At 46.6% G+C, this 12,697-nt stretch overlaps 1 long non-coding RNA gene and 1 other non-coding gene across 3 annotated transcripts; both read right to left on the bottom strand.

Moving 5' to 3' along the window:
- Positions 1–2,827: 2,827 nt before the first annotated feature.
- LOC138080312 (uncharacterized) lies at positions 2,828–5,813 on the bottom strand. Of its 2 annotated transcripts, XR_011144948.1 has the most exons (5): positions 5,695–5,813; positions 5,325–5,373; positions 3,751–3,840; positions 3,247–3,410; positions 2,828–2,959 (listed from the first exon to the last, which is right to left on the bottom strand). It is a non-coding gene; the product is annotated as an uncharacterized lncRNA (long non-coding RNA). The 2 variants fall into 2 exon arrangements; XR_011144947.1 differs by having other exon boundaries at positions 2,828–3,410.
- LOC138080491 (small nucleolar RNA SNORA9) lies at positions 4,759–4,890 on the bottom strand. Its single transcript, XR_011144955.1, has one exon. It is a non-coding gene; the product is annotated as a small nucleolar RNA SNORA9 (small nucleolar RNA).
- Positions 5,814–12,697: the final 6,884 nt, after the last annotated feature.

The raw sequence follows: 12,697 nt of genomic DNA, 5'->3' as shown, positions 1-12,697 counted from the left end.
CCCTGCCCGCAGCCTCCCCGCCTGCCGCCCCAGCAGTGTGGTGAAGTAGGAAGTGGGTTCTTCTGGGCCCCGGGAAGGGGTTGCCCTCCCTGCTTGCTGTCCCCTCCCAAGGGGCTCTGACCCCTACTTCCTGGTTCTCTCCCCTCCGGGCGTGCCTAACGGTTGAGGTCGAGGCGGTCAAGGAAACTCCGACCCTCTGTGATCTCACCCTCACCCCAAGCAGAGGAGCCTCTGCAGTCCCCGGCCCTGCTGATCACTTGTGGGACCCTGAGGAGAGATTTCTTTTTGTGGTCCTGGCTGCAAAACTCTGTCTGTCAACTCTCAGACCTCAACACTAGGTGGATTTTAGGGTAGGCACATTGTACCTTGAGAAAAAGTCAAAGAATGATGATACCCAGGCCTTTGGGGCAGAAACCTAGGCAGTAATTCTTCAAAGTGTGCGGGACCACGGCAGGATAGACAAATGGCGAATGACAAAGCCAGCTTCACGGCATACCCCGCCATGACCAGGGGCTTGATGTTTTGGGTTCATCATGCTGACACTCAGTCTTCCAGGCTTCTGGATGCTTCCTGGAAGGGTCCTGTGTCCTTGAGGCCCACCTGCCTGTCCCTCTAGTAGTAAGGACAGGAACTGCTCCAGGAGCCCCCTGTCCCACCTCGGTCCTCACCGCACAGAGGTGTGGCCTCACCTTCCTCTATAGACCATGCAGCACCTTTAGACATGGCCAGACTGGCCAGCTCAGATTTTGACCACATGGCGTCCGGGATTGGGGTTGGGGAGGGGACAGTTCTCTCTTATCCCTCCCCTCACACAGGGAGGATAGTGTTTCCCAAATTTCAGTCATCTCTGTACTACCTTTGGGATTCTGTACTCAAAGAGCTAGTTTATTTTGAAATATTGTTTGATATGCAAGGGTTTTTTTTCTCTTCAAATACCTTAAAATGACTCAAGAGACATAAGTGTGAGCAGACTCCAGGAGATAGTGAAGGACAGGGAAGGCTGGTGTGCTGCACTCCATGGGGTCACACAGTCAGATATGACTTAGTGACTGAATTAACGTCAAAATTGTAAAGTGCTTATTTTCAAATGCCTGAAAAACCAAGCCTCGCATTACACACCGCTGTTCTGAGGGGACCCTTCTGTTAGGATCAAGCTTTGGTTCCACCCTGTGCCAGGCCTGGAGCTTCTTTTGAGCAAACTCTGGTCAGGTTTTATCCTCCCAGTCTCTTAAACACACCCCCTTCATCCCCTGCCTCTTGGGCTGGTGCTTTTGAAGGGTTTTCCAAACCAAAGTTCCGGAGTATCTGGGGGGTTCTCACAGAGCCTCAACGTTTCACTTCCCCAACCTTCAGGCTTCCCCAACCGCCTGGCCTGGGGTTTACATTAAACTAATGTGCGTAAAAAATGATATGGTTGTTCCAGTGAAACTTGACACTGAAACCCGAACTTGATAAAATTTTCATGTCACAGAATAGTTTTCCCACGTAAAGATGTAAGGTTGTTCTTAGGTTGGGGATTGGCCTGTGGGTGGAGCTTGCCTGATCCTACTGCTGTGACCCTGAACTGCAATCATCTCTCTCCACTCTGACAGCTTGCAAAAGGACTTCCCATTCACTACCTCGTTTATCTCACGAGGCTGATGAGAGCACACCAAAACTCCTTTCCCCTCCTGAATCTGGCTGGACCTCTGGGTCTGCTGGCCCCTGCCTCTTCTCAGGCAGGGAAACGGCGGCCCTGTTTGCCACTTCCCCCCGCGAAGGGTGTGACCATCTGTGGCAGTGACTAGCTAGCAGATGGGTGAGAAAGGACAGCTGGGAGGGGCTCCTGGGGGCTGAGGGTTAACAGTTTCACTGGTTACCTAGGTCAATTTCAGGATGCCGCCCTCTAACCAGTCCCTTCAATGACCCCCACATTGGGTCCCCTTGCTGATGCCATTGACCTGTGTAGCAGGATTCCAGTTCCTATTTCTTAGCTCTCCTACATAGTTGTACCCATTTTAGGATTTGCTTTTACTTTCACCTTGTCTCAGAGCACACTAGTTTTGAGTTAGTTGCAGGGACTAAGTCCATCCAAGGGCCATGGAGCCACCTGCATCCGCAAAGGCCACATGACCCAGCCTGAGCTGCTACCTCTCACTCTGTCTACCGCGGAGGCTGTCAGGAGGGTTTCCCCTGGTATGCGGTTCTGAGGTGTGAGGCTTTCTGCCTCTGCCCCCTCAGGATGTAGCTGCAGTGACTCAGGGTGAAGGAACCTTTGGGTACTTTTCCATTCATGACATCAGTAACAAACTGAATGTAAATGTGGTTTACTTAATTCTTTCTGGCCCAATCAGCCTTGGCTTAACCTGCTGACATTCCTTGAAAAGATCACCACCAACAAGCTAAATAGGCTTGTTATATAAGTTTACCAGATGAAAAAGATCATGAGAATAGAGCAACTCTTTATCATAAAATCATATCAATATCAATCATATCACATCAATCCACTCGCTGGGGTCTCAATACTTCGGTGTATAACCAAGACTGACCCACACTGGTATAGAGGACAAGAGCCAGAGAACCCTGTCAGGCCAGTGCAACCCCCTCTGGGATCCAAGGTACAGCTCCTGATGACAGGTCCTAATTCTCTATCAACCACTCTGCAGTCTCAAAAGCAACAAGAATGCGAGACACCTCAGGGGCTCCCTCAAACTTGGCTGAAACTCCTTCAGGAAGGGCAGGGCCCTCCTCTTTGTACCTAACACACAAAAAAGAGAAACAGAGGCTGGGCTGAATTAAAAATTTTAAACTGTTTTATTAAATATCACTTTTCATGCAGATGTCAGAGGGGCCTGGGTCCCAATGTATAGTGAAGATCCTTGTTCTGGAAGCAGACAATATGGCATCCAAACCTGGGGTCAGCGAAGGTCAGTCAGATGTGCACATGTCAGCTGGGCCAAGAACCAGAAACTCCTGACTCCTGGAAGGGGAACAAGTGAGGATTTAAGCTTCTTCAGAAAACTGTGGTGCAAAGGCCTAAGTTCAAACTCCGCTGCACCTTCACCAGGTGCATCAATGCGGCCAGGCCACCACCTCAGTTCCCACTTTCTCATCTGTTAAAATAAGCTGGAAACAGCATGGAGGCCTGCTGTAAAAATAAAGTGATGTAAGGATATAGCCAGGGATTATTAAATTAAGTGGATGGTTTTGAACCTCTTGGTAGGGAGACCTACAGCAAATGAACAGAAATTATCTGCTAGGACAGACCTGGCATACTCACGACTGCAGATTCCCTGAATAATCTATCATCCATGGAAGGGATCACCTCTCAAGTCTCTTCTAGCTCTCGCATCCTGGGATGTCTGCTGCTGAAGCTGGAGCAGGAACACAGTGCAGAGTCTGCTGGGTTGGGGGGCGGTGCCTGTCAGGACCTGATATACCCACAACCAAAGGCAGGTGACACAGTAGCCTGTCAGTTACATGGATGCGGGTAGGAGTTGCTCATTAACCACAGCAACATCCAGAGCCTCAGTGCTCTCCAACTGGCCCCATTTCCCACAGGCGGCACAAGGGGAGCCGGAAGGCACCCGCACGTGGGCTCTCTGAGCACAGGAAAGCCAACTTTTACATTGGACAGCCCGCACACCTGCTCTCTGCCCTAGAGGCACTATGTCAACGTCCCAAGGCTGTCTGTTACTTGAATATCTTTGAAAATAAAGTCAAGTGGCAGCCAGCATCTGACTCCGAGGACTGCAGAAACATGAGACTCACCGAGAAGTGCCTCTGACAGGAACTTCAGGAGACGGGCGTGTTCAACGTTTGCACTGAAGAGACGGATCCAAATTTGCTAGAAGCTTTGACCTTCAGGGGAGAAGGTGCGGTGTGATCCTACTGTCCAGGAGCACAGGAGCTGTGCTGCTCCTGCTATGACCACGCTGGCCACTCTTTCCATCCTGGCATTTCTGTGCCTGGACCCAACAGCCCTCACACCAATGACATTTCCCTCCAATCCAAACTTCTTACCCAATTCTGGATTTCATTCCTCTCTCCCTGTCTGGCATTTTGGAAAAGAGCAGACTGTAGGATTGGAGAGGCCTGACTTGCCATTTTCTGGCTAGGAAAGCTGGGCACACAATTCTGGCCATGACTCCTTCATCTGCATTGGACCTAAGGCTATCCTATGGTGGTCCTCAGAGATTTAAATAGGTAACAATTAAGTTGGGCGCAAAACAGAGTTCAACCAACATTTGTGCCCTCCTAGCCCATGAGGTCTTCCTTTACAATAAATGCATACTGACCTCACCCTCTGTAAGCTCCATGGCCACCCAGCACTGTTGCAGAACTTAGCCTTTGGGTCTGTCTTGTTTACCAGCTAATAGTAACACCCTGTATGTCAGTCCCTCAGGGCAGGGCCTATCCCCATTCTTTCTTTCTACTCTATATTCCCTGCTACTGGTCTAACTCCACCTTTACCACTCCCTCCGAGCTTCATTTTCTTCTGTGAGAATTTTGTTTAAAAGATATAAAGTTTTTAAAGAGCCTGGAACACAGCTAACACCTAAAGTCCAAAACAATTCCTGCAAAGATATCAATGTTCTCTAATCTGCATGGTCCAATACAGTAGTCGCTTGCCTAATGTGGCTACTGAGCACCTAAAATATAGCTAGTGTGAAGGAAAAACTGAGTTTTAAATGTAACCATATGTGTCGAGTGGTCACCACATCAAACAGTACAGGTCTGTGCGCTGCCCAGAATGCCAGATAGGGGAAGGGAACAAGCAACTGTCTGAAATTTCTATAACCTTGCTCTGGATGGAGCAGGGCAAGGCCTCAAACCGTTTCAAAATTTTCTTGCAAGCACTGTAGGAATGCACAGGGTCACTGCAGACCCAAGCACGCTGGAGGCTTGCAGCCCACATTCCTTCAAGTCCCTAAAGCTCTGGGCAGACAGCAATACTTTCACTGAGCACCAGCCTGCACCAGAACCTGGAAGAGATCATGAAGTTGAATTAGGCCTACTTGGGTTTCCATGGACACAAATAAGACAGACAGTAGGGAAGGACAGACGAGGGACAACAATCTCTTCTGGCTCAGAGAGTGAGGGAAACGGCCCTGGGGGAAGCAACCTTATCAAGAAGCTGACAGAACAGGGTTAACTTAACTTCATTTCTTAAGAGATGAAATCCTCACCATCGCATCATTATACAAAATAGCTCTGTCTTCCATATTCTCGGTATTTTTTTTTTTTTTTTTTTTTTACTATTCAGAGGATACTTAGGAACTGCAGACCCAAAACGGGGACCCACTTCTGGGAGCGGGGAGCTGGGCTGGGGTAGCGTCACTTACCGTTGCATCTTACAGGAGCTCTGCTGCGGAGGAGCCGAGGATCATCCACCTGGAGTGGGCACACGGTCAGCTAGAGGCAGGTCTCGTATCGCCTCCCTAGTTCTCGCCCCTTGTGAGACCATACCCAAGACCCTATTCCTCCTGGAGCCGCCCGCCAAGCCGGCACGTATACTCCGAACAGGACTCGGAGAAGATCGGTAGAGTCCCCCTGCAAACGCGGGATCGAACCGCCAGGGCCGAGCACCCGGAATGCGCACCGGACCGACGGGGCCAAGCGCGGGACAACTTGAGGATAGCGCGCCAGCTCCCACTGGGTCCAGCGCCCGGCACGTCACACCCTAGCAGGGCCTCCAGCCTGCACGATCCTCACCTGTACTCAGCAGGTCGCAGGCACCACCTGGGACTCTCGATGGCAGTGGATGGTAACGACGACCAGGAGCAGCCTCACCACCGTAACCACACATGCCTGCAGCCGCGCACATTCTCCTTGCGTCATCACGCCGCCAGCCGGCAGCGGTACGTGCATCACGTGACCCGCGGTCCCGCGCGGCGCCAGGAGATGACGTCACTAGAGCGCCGGAGCGAGGCGGGGCAGGCTTTAGCTGCTCCTTTCAGCTGTCCTGAGAAGTGGATGGGAGGCGCGCCGCGTTACTGCTACCTCGGGGCGGGGACTGAGGGACTGGGGAAGCAGGCATAGCAAAGGAACAGGAGTACCGGAGCCGGCGGAGAGAGGGGCGCGGGCAGGCTGGTGCTGTCTGAAGGCCGCGCACAACTCAAGATTATGTTTCAAAGGGCTTGGGAACCCTCTTTCTGAAATATTGTCAAGGGACTGAAACTGATCTGCTTGTGTCTTGGAAGGTTAAGAGCCCACTTGTCGCCTGACTTCAAATTGCATAACCTGCCTAGGGTAACGGGTTATGTGCTTTTAGCTATATAGGAGTAGGATTTCTGTTTGCATTTTTTTTTCGTTGTGATGCGCATCACATTCTGGTTTAATGCTTATCCGATAATAAAATTGTTTTCTTCTAACTTTGTGGAGAGGTTCTCTGAGTTGAGAAGAAATTTTGTTTTTTTGTGTGTGTATTTTTTGGCTGTACTGCGCAGCTTGTGGGATCCTAGTTCCACCAGGGACTGAACCCTGGCCCACAGCAGTGAAAGCACGAGTCCTAACCACTGGACTGCTGGAGAATTCAGCAAGTATTTCTGCCACACAGGCTGAGAAAAACACATTGGAAGTTACTGAGACTAGCAAGGTCATGGCTTGTTGGAGATACAGTAAGTATTAATGGGATTTTAAGACTACATGAGATGGATGAGAACTGCATATTCAAGTCTTCAACATCAGGCTAGGAAAGCAAGAACCTGGTTCTGTAAAGAAAAGCAAGCAATACTGGAAACTCATTTTATGTATGTGTGCTTGCTAAGTAGGTTCAGTCATGTCTGGCTTTTTGGGACCCCATGGATTGCAGCCCACGAGGGTCCTCTGTCCATGGGATTCTCCAAGCAAGAGTACTGGAGTGGGTTGCCATGCCCACCTCCAGGGGATCCTCCCAATGCAGGGTTCAAACCCGTGTCTCTTACAGCTCCTGCATTGGCAGGAGGGGTTGGGGGAGTTGGGGGTGGGAGGTGTATCTTTACTGCTAAAGCCACCTGGGAAGCCCATTTTTATGTCTCAGTTCAGTTCAGTTCAGTTCAGTCGCTCAGTCGCGTCTGACTCTTTGCGACCCCATGAATCGTAGCACGCCAGGCCTCCCTGTCCATCACCAACTCCCGGAGTTCACTCAGACTCACGTCCATCGAGTCCGTGATGCCATCCAGCCATCTCATCCTCTGTCGTCCTCTTCTCCTGCCCCCAATCCCTCCCAGCAACAGAGTCTTTTCCAATGAGTCAACTCTTCGCATGAGGTGGCCAAAGTACTGGAGTTTCAGCTTTAGCATCATTACTTCCAAACAAATCCCAGGGCTGATCTCCTTCAGAATGGACTGGTTGGATCTCCTTGCAGTCCAAGGGACTCTCAAGAGTCTTCTCCAACACCACAGTTCAAAAGCATCAATTCTTCAGCACTCAGCCTTCTTCACAGTCCAACTCTCACATCCATACATGACCACAGGAGAAACCACAGCCTTGACTAGACGGACCTTAGTAGGCAAAGTAATGTCTCTGCTTTTCAATATACTATCTAGGTTGGTCATAACTTTTCTTCCAAGGAGTAAGCGTCTTTTAATTTCATGGCTGCAATCACTATCTACAGTGATCTTGGAGCCCCCCAAAAATAAAGTCTAACACTGTTTCCACTGTTTCCCTATCTATTTCCCATGAAGTGATGGGACCAGATGCCATGATCTTCATTTTCTGAATGTTGAGCTTTAGGCCAACTTTTTCACTCTCCACTTTCATCAAGAGGCTTTTTAGTTCCTCTTCACTTCCTGCCATAAGGGTGGTGTGCTGGGGTCCAGCCCCGGTGGATCCAGGGTAATTTGAAGTGGGGACGGAGTCCACGTCCTGGAAAAAACTTATTTAATTACAGATATAGAGGGAGATTAGAAACAGATAGTGTAGTAGGAGAATTAGTGGAGAAAAGAGGCTGAATAACTGATTTACATGGAATACCAATCACCACCTACGTAGGCCACAGGCGTCTTTCCATTCTCCCAAAGGAGAGGAAGCACTGAGGCCTCCCCAGTCCGATCTCAGAAGCCCAGGCAGAATTAGCAGGCTTGGTGAGTACCCACATTTCAGATGGGAATTCAGCCAGGAAAACGGGGAGGGAGAAAGAAATGACACGGGGGAATCAGTCTTTCCAGAAACTGATCCGATTTCTTTATTTTTCAGGTTTGTTTATATATCTTTTTGTTATACATAGGGATGAATACAGAGTCACACGGGGGTCAGCAGACCTGACCCTTGTCACAATCAGGTGCTTCATATAAAATTATACAAAGGTCTTATGAGTTTCATCATCTTCTGGCCATGAAGTCTGCTGACATTTTATGGCCCTTTCTGATACCGGTCAGTTAACCAGAAAACTTATTTTTCCAGGGGTGATTTTTTTCTTAAATCAGGCGCCACCCTCCAAATAAAGTTGCATTCCTATAGGGTGAGGGTGTAGTGGGTTACAATCAAGAAAGGAATTTACTTAACCTAAGGTTTAACATGATTAATCTTAAAGGTTAATACTTATTTCTCCTATATGCTAGTTGTATTCATTGTAAGGGCAGGAATATGGAGATTTAGCAGCAAATATCAGCTCAACAAATGTAAACCCTTCACCAATGTTTCCCTTAAGATCTATTTTGTCTTAAGATAGTGATAAAGTTAAATTTTTACATAGCATAGTGATTTATAACAAAGTACAGTGATCTATAACAAAAGAGAAGACTAACTCAAAAAGTCTAGTATTGCTAACATCAAAAAACTACTGTATTTCCTTTTCTATATTCCAAATACATTGATTAATATATTCCCAGGTGCCTAAGGATATGGAGGCCTGATGGCAATCATTGACTCATCAATGAAAAAAGCCCTATGCTAATACTCCAAACTCTCTGTGCTGTTTATGGTTGAGAGGTTGTCACACAAGCTAGTCTGTCAGCAGAGAGGTTTGACCTGAGACATCCTTGTCACACCCAGGGCAGGGAATTAGCAGTAATTATTGGCACTACAAATGAAAAAAACCCTTCACCAATATAATTGATTCACTAATCAACCCACTATACTATACTAATGATCTTCTAACTTCTCAAAAGAGTCTGTATTTAGAAAGTTTTAAAACATCCCATGCCTCTCACAGTTGGGAGGCTGTAAACAATCACATGCGGCCGGACAAGCCTGATCAGGCAGCCAGAGAAGCTTCAGAGTTCCTAAGTTGAAACACTCTAGTCACGCCCAGGAATTTTTATTAACTTGGAGCTGCAAGTTAACTCCTCTGAGAGAAATGGTTATGGGGGAGAGCTCCCCGTAAAGTACTCTGGTTTTGGGGGTAGATGCTCGGGAACAGAGGGTTTCCTGAGGCTTGATCCCGCCTTTGCATATGCCAAGCTTCCTTGCTCATGACCTTTGTCATGGGCGGAGTTCCTCACGCTGGCCCCCAACAGTGGTGTCATCTGAGTATCTGAGGTTATTGATATTTCTCCCAGAAATCTTGATTCCAGCTTGTGTTTCGTCCAGTCCAGCGTTTCTCATGATGTACTCTGCATTTAAGTTAAATAAGCAGGGTGACAATATACAGCCTTGACGTACTCCTTTTCCTATTTGGAACCAGTCTGTTGTTCCATGTCCAGTTCTAACGGTTGCTTCCTGACCTGCATACAGATTTCTCAAGAGGCAGGTCAGGTTGTCTGGTATTCCCATCTCTTTCAGAATTTTCCACAGTTTATTGTGATCCACACAGTCAAAGGCTTTGGCATAATCAATAAAGCAGAAATAGATGTTTTTCTGGAACTCTTTTGCTTTTTCCACAATCCAGCGGATGTTGGCAGTTTGATCTCTGGTTCCTCTGCGTTTTCTAAAACCAGCTTGAACATCTGGAAGTTCATGGTTCACGTATTCCTGAAGCCTGGCTTGGAGAATCTTGAGCATTACTTTACCAGCATATGAGATGAGTGCAATTGTGTGGTAGTTTGAGCATTCTTTGGCATTGCCTGTCTTTGGAATTGGAATGAAAACTGACCTTTTCCAGTCCTGTGGTCACTGCTGAGTCTTCCAAATTTGCTGGCATATTGAGTGCAGCACTTTCACAGCATCATCTTTCAGGATTTGAAACAGCTCAACTGGAATTCCATCCCCTCCACTAGCTTTGTTCGTAGCGATGCTTTCCAAGGCCCACTTGACTTCACATTCCAGGATGTCTGGCTCTAGATTAGCGATCACACCATCATGATTATCTGGGGCGTGAAGATCTTTTTTTGTACAGTTCTTCTGTGTATTCTTGCCACCTCTTCTTAATATCTTCTGCTTCTGTTAGGTCTATATCATTTCTGTCCTTTATTGAGCCCATCTTTGCATGAAATGTTCCCTTGGTATCTCTAATTTTCTTGAAGAGATCTCTAGTCTTTCCCATTCTGTTGTTTTCCTCTGTTTATTTGCATTGATTGCTGAAGAAGGCTTTCTTATCTCTTCTTGCTATTCTCTGGAACTCTGCATTCAGATGCTTATATCTTTCCTTTTCTCCTTTGTTTTTCACCTCTCTTCTTTTCACAGCTATTTGTAAGGCCTCCCCAGACAGCCATTTTGCTTTTTTGCATTTCTTTTCCATGGGGATGGTCTTGATCCCTGTCTCCTGTACAATGTCATGAACCTCATTCCATAGTTCATCAGGCACTCTATCTATCAGATCTGAGAACCCCATGAACAGTATGAAAAGGCAAAATGATAGGATACTGAAAGAGGAACTCCCCAGGTCAGTAGGTACCCAATATGCTACTGGAGATCAGTGGAGAAATAACTCCAGAAAGAGTGAAACGATGGAACTAAAGCAAAAACAATACCCAGCTGCGGATGTGACTGGTGATAGAAGCAAGATCCAATGTTGTAAAGAGCAATATTGCATAGGAACCTGGAATGTCAGGTCCATGAATCAAGGCAAATTGGAAGTGGTCAAACAAGAGATGGCAAAGGTGAACGTCGACATTCTAGGAATCAGCGAACTAAAATGGACTGGAATGGGTGAATTTAACTCAGATGACCTTTATATCTACTACTGCAGGCAGGAATCCCTCAGAAGAAATGAAGTAGCCATCACGGTCAACAAAACAGTCTGAAATGCAGTACTTGGATGCAATCTCAAAAACGACAGAATGATCTCTGTTCGTTTCCAAGGCAAACCATTCAATATCACAGTCATCCAAGTCTATGCCCCAACCAGTAATGCTGAAGAAGCTGAAGTTGAACGGTTTTATGAAGACCAACAAGACCTTTTAGAACTAACACCCAAAAAAGATGTCCTTTGCATTATAGGGGACCGGAATGCAAAAGTAGGAAGTCAAGAAACACCTGGAGTAACAGGCAAACTTGGCCTTGGAATGCAGAATGAAGCAGGGCAAAGACTAATAGAGTTTTGCCAAGAAAATGCACTGGTCATAGCAAACACCCTCTTCCAATAACGCAAGAGAAGACTCTACACATGGACATCACCAGGTGGTCAACACCGAAATCAGATTGATTATATTCTTTGCAGCCAAAGATGGAGAAGCTGTATACAGTCAACAAAAACAAGACCAGAAGCTGACTGTGGCTCAGATCATGAACTCCTTATTACCAAATTCAGACTCAAATTGAAGAAAGTAGGGAAAACCGCTAGATCATTCAGGTATGACTTAAACTTTTATGTCTAGTTCTTAGTAAATATATTCAGTTTGACTTGGAGAATTTTGAGCATTACTTTGCTAGCATGTGAGATGAGTGCAATTGTGGGGTAGCCGAGCATTCTTTGGCATTGCCTTTCTTTGGAATTGGAATGAAAACTGACCTTTTCCAGTCCTGTGGCCACTGCTGGGTTTTCCAAATTTGCTGACATATTGAGTGCAGCACTTTCACAGCATCATCTTTTAGGATTTGAAATAGCTCAATTGGAATTCCATCACCTCCACTAGCTTTGTTTATAGTGATGCTTCCTAAGGCCCACTTGACTTCACATTCCAGGATGTCTGGCTCTAAGTGAGCGATCACACCATCGTGATTATCTGGGTCATGAGATCTTTTTTGTATAGTTTTTCTGTGTATTCTTGCCACTTCTTAGTATCTTCTGCTTCTGGTCCATAACATTTCTCCTTTGTTGTGGCCATGTTTGCATGAAATTTTACATTGGTATCTCTAATTTTCTTGAAGAGATCTCTAGTCTTTCTTTTCCTCTATTTCTTTGCATTGGTCACTGAGGAAGTCTTTTTTATCTCTCCTTGCTATTCTTTGGAACTCTGCATTCAAATAGGTATATATTTCCTTTTGTCTTTAGCTTCTTTTCTCAGCTATTTGTAAGGCATCCTCAGACAACCATTTTGCCTTTTTGCATTACTTTTTCTCGGGGATGGTCTTGATCACTGTCTCCTGTACAATGTCACAAACCTCCGTCCATAGTTCTTCAGGCACTTTGTCTATCAGATCTAATCCTTTGAATCTATTTGTCACATCCACTGTACAATCCTAAGAGATTTGATTTAGGTCATACCTGAATGGTCTAGTGGTTTTCCCCACTTTCTTCAATTTAAGTCTGGATTTGGCAATAAAGAGTTCATGATCTGAGCCACAGTCAGCTCCCAGTCTTGAGCAAATGCTCAAAATTCTCCAAGCCAGGCTTCAACAGTATGTGAACCGTGAACTTCCAGATGTTCAAGCTGGATTTAGAAAAGGTAGAGGAACCAGAGATCAAATTGCCAAC

This window comes from Capricornis sumatraensis, chromosome 5 (genome assembly GCF_032405125.1).
Source record: "Capricornis sumatraensis isolate serow.1 chromosome 5, serow.2, whole genome shotgun sequence".
Taxonomy (NCBI): Eukaryota; Metazoa; Chordata; class Mammalia; order Artiodactyla; family Bovidae; genus Capricornis; species Capricornis sumatraensis.
The sequence above is the reverse complement of the archived record's forward strand: the minus strand, read 5'-3'. Positions and strand labels throughout refer to the sequence as shown.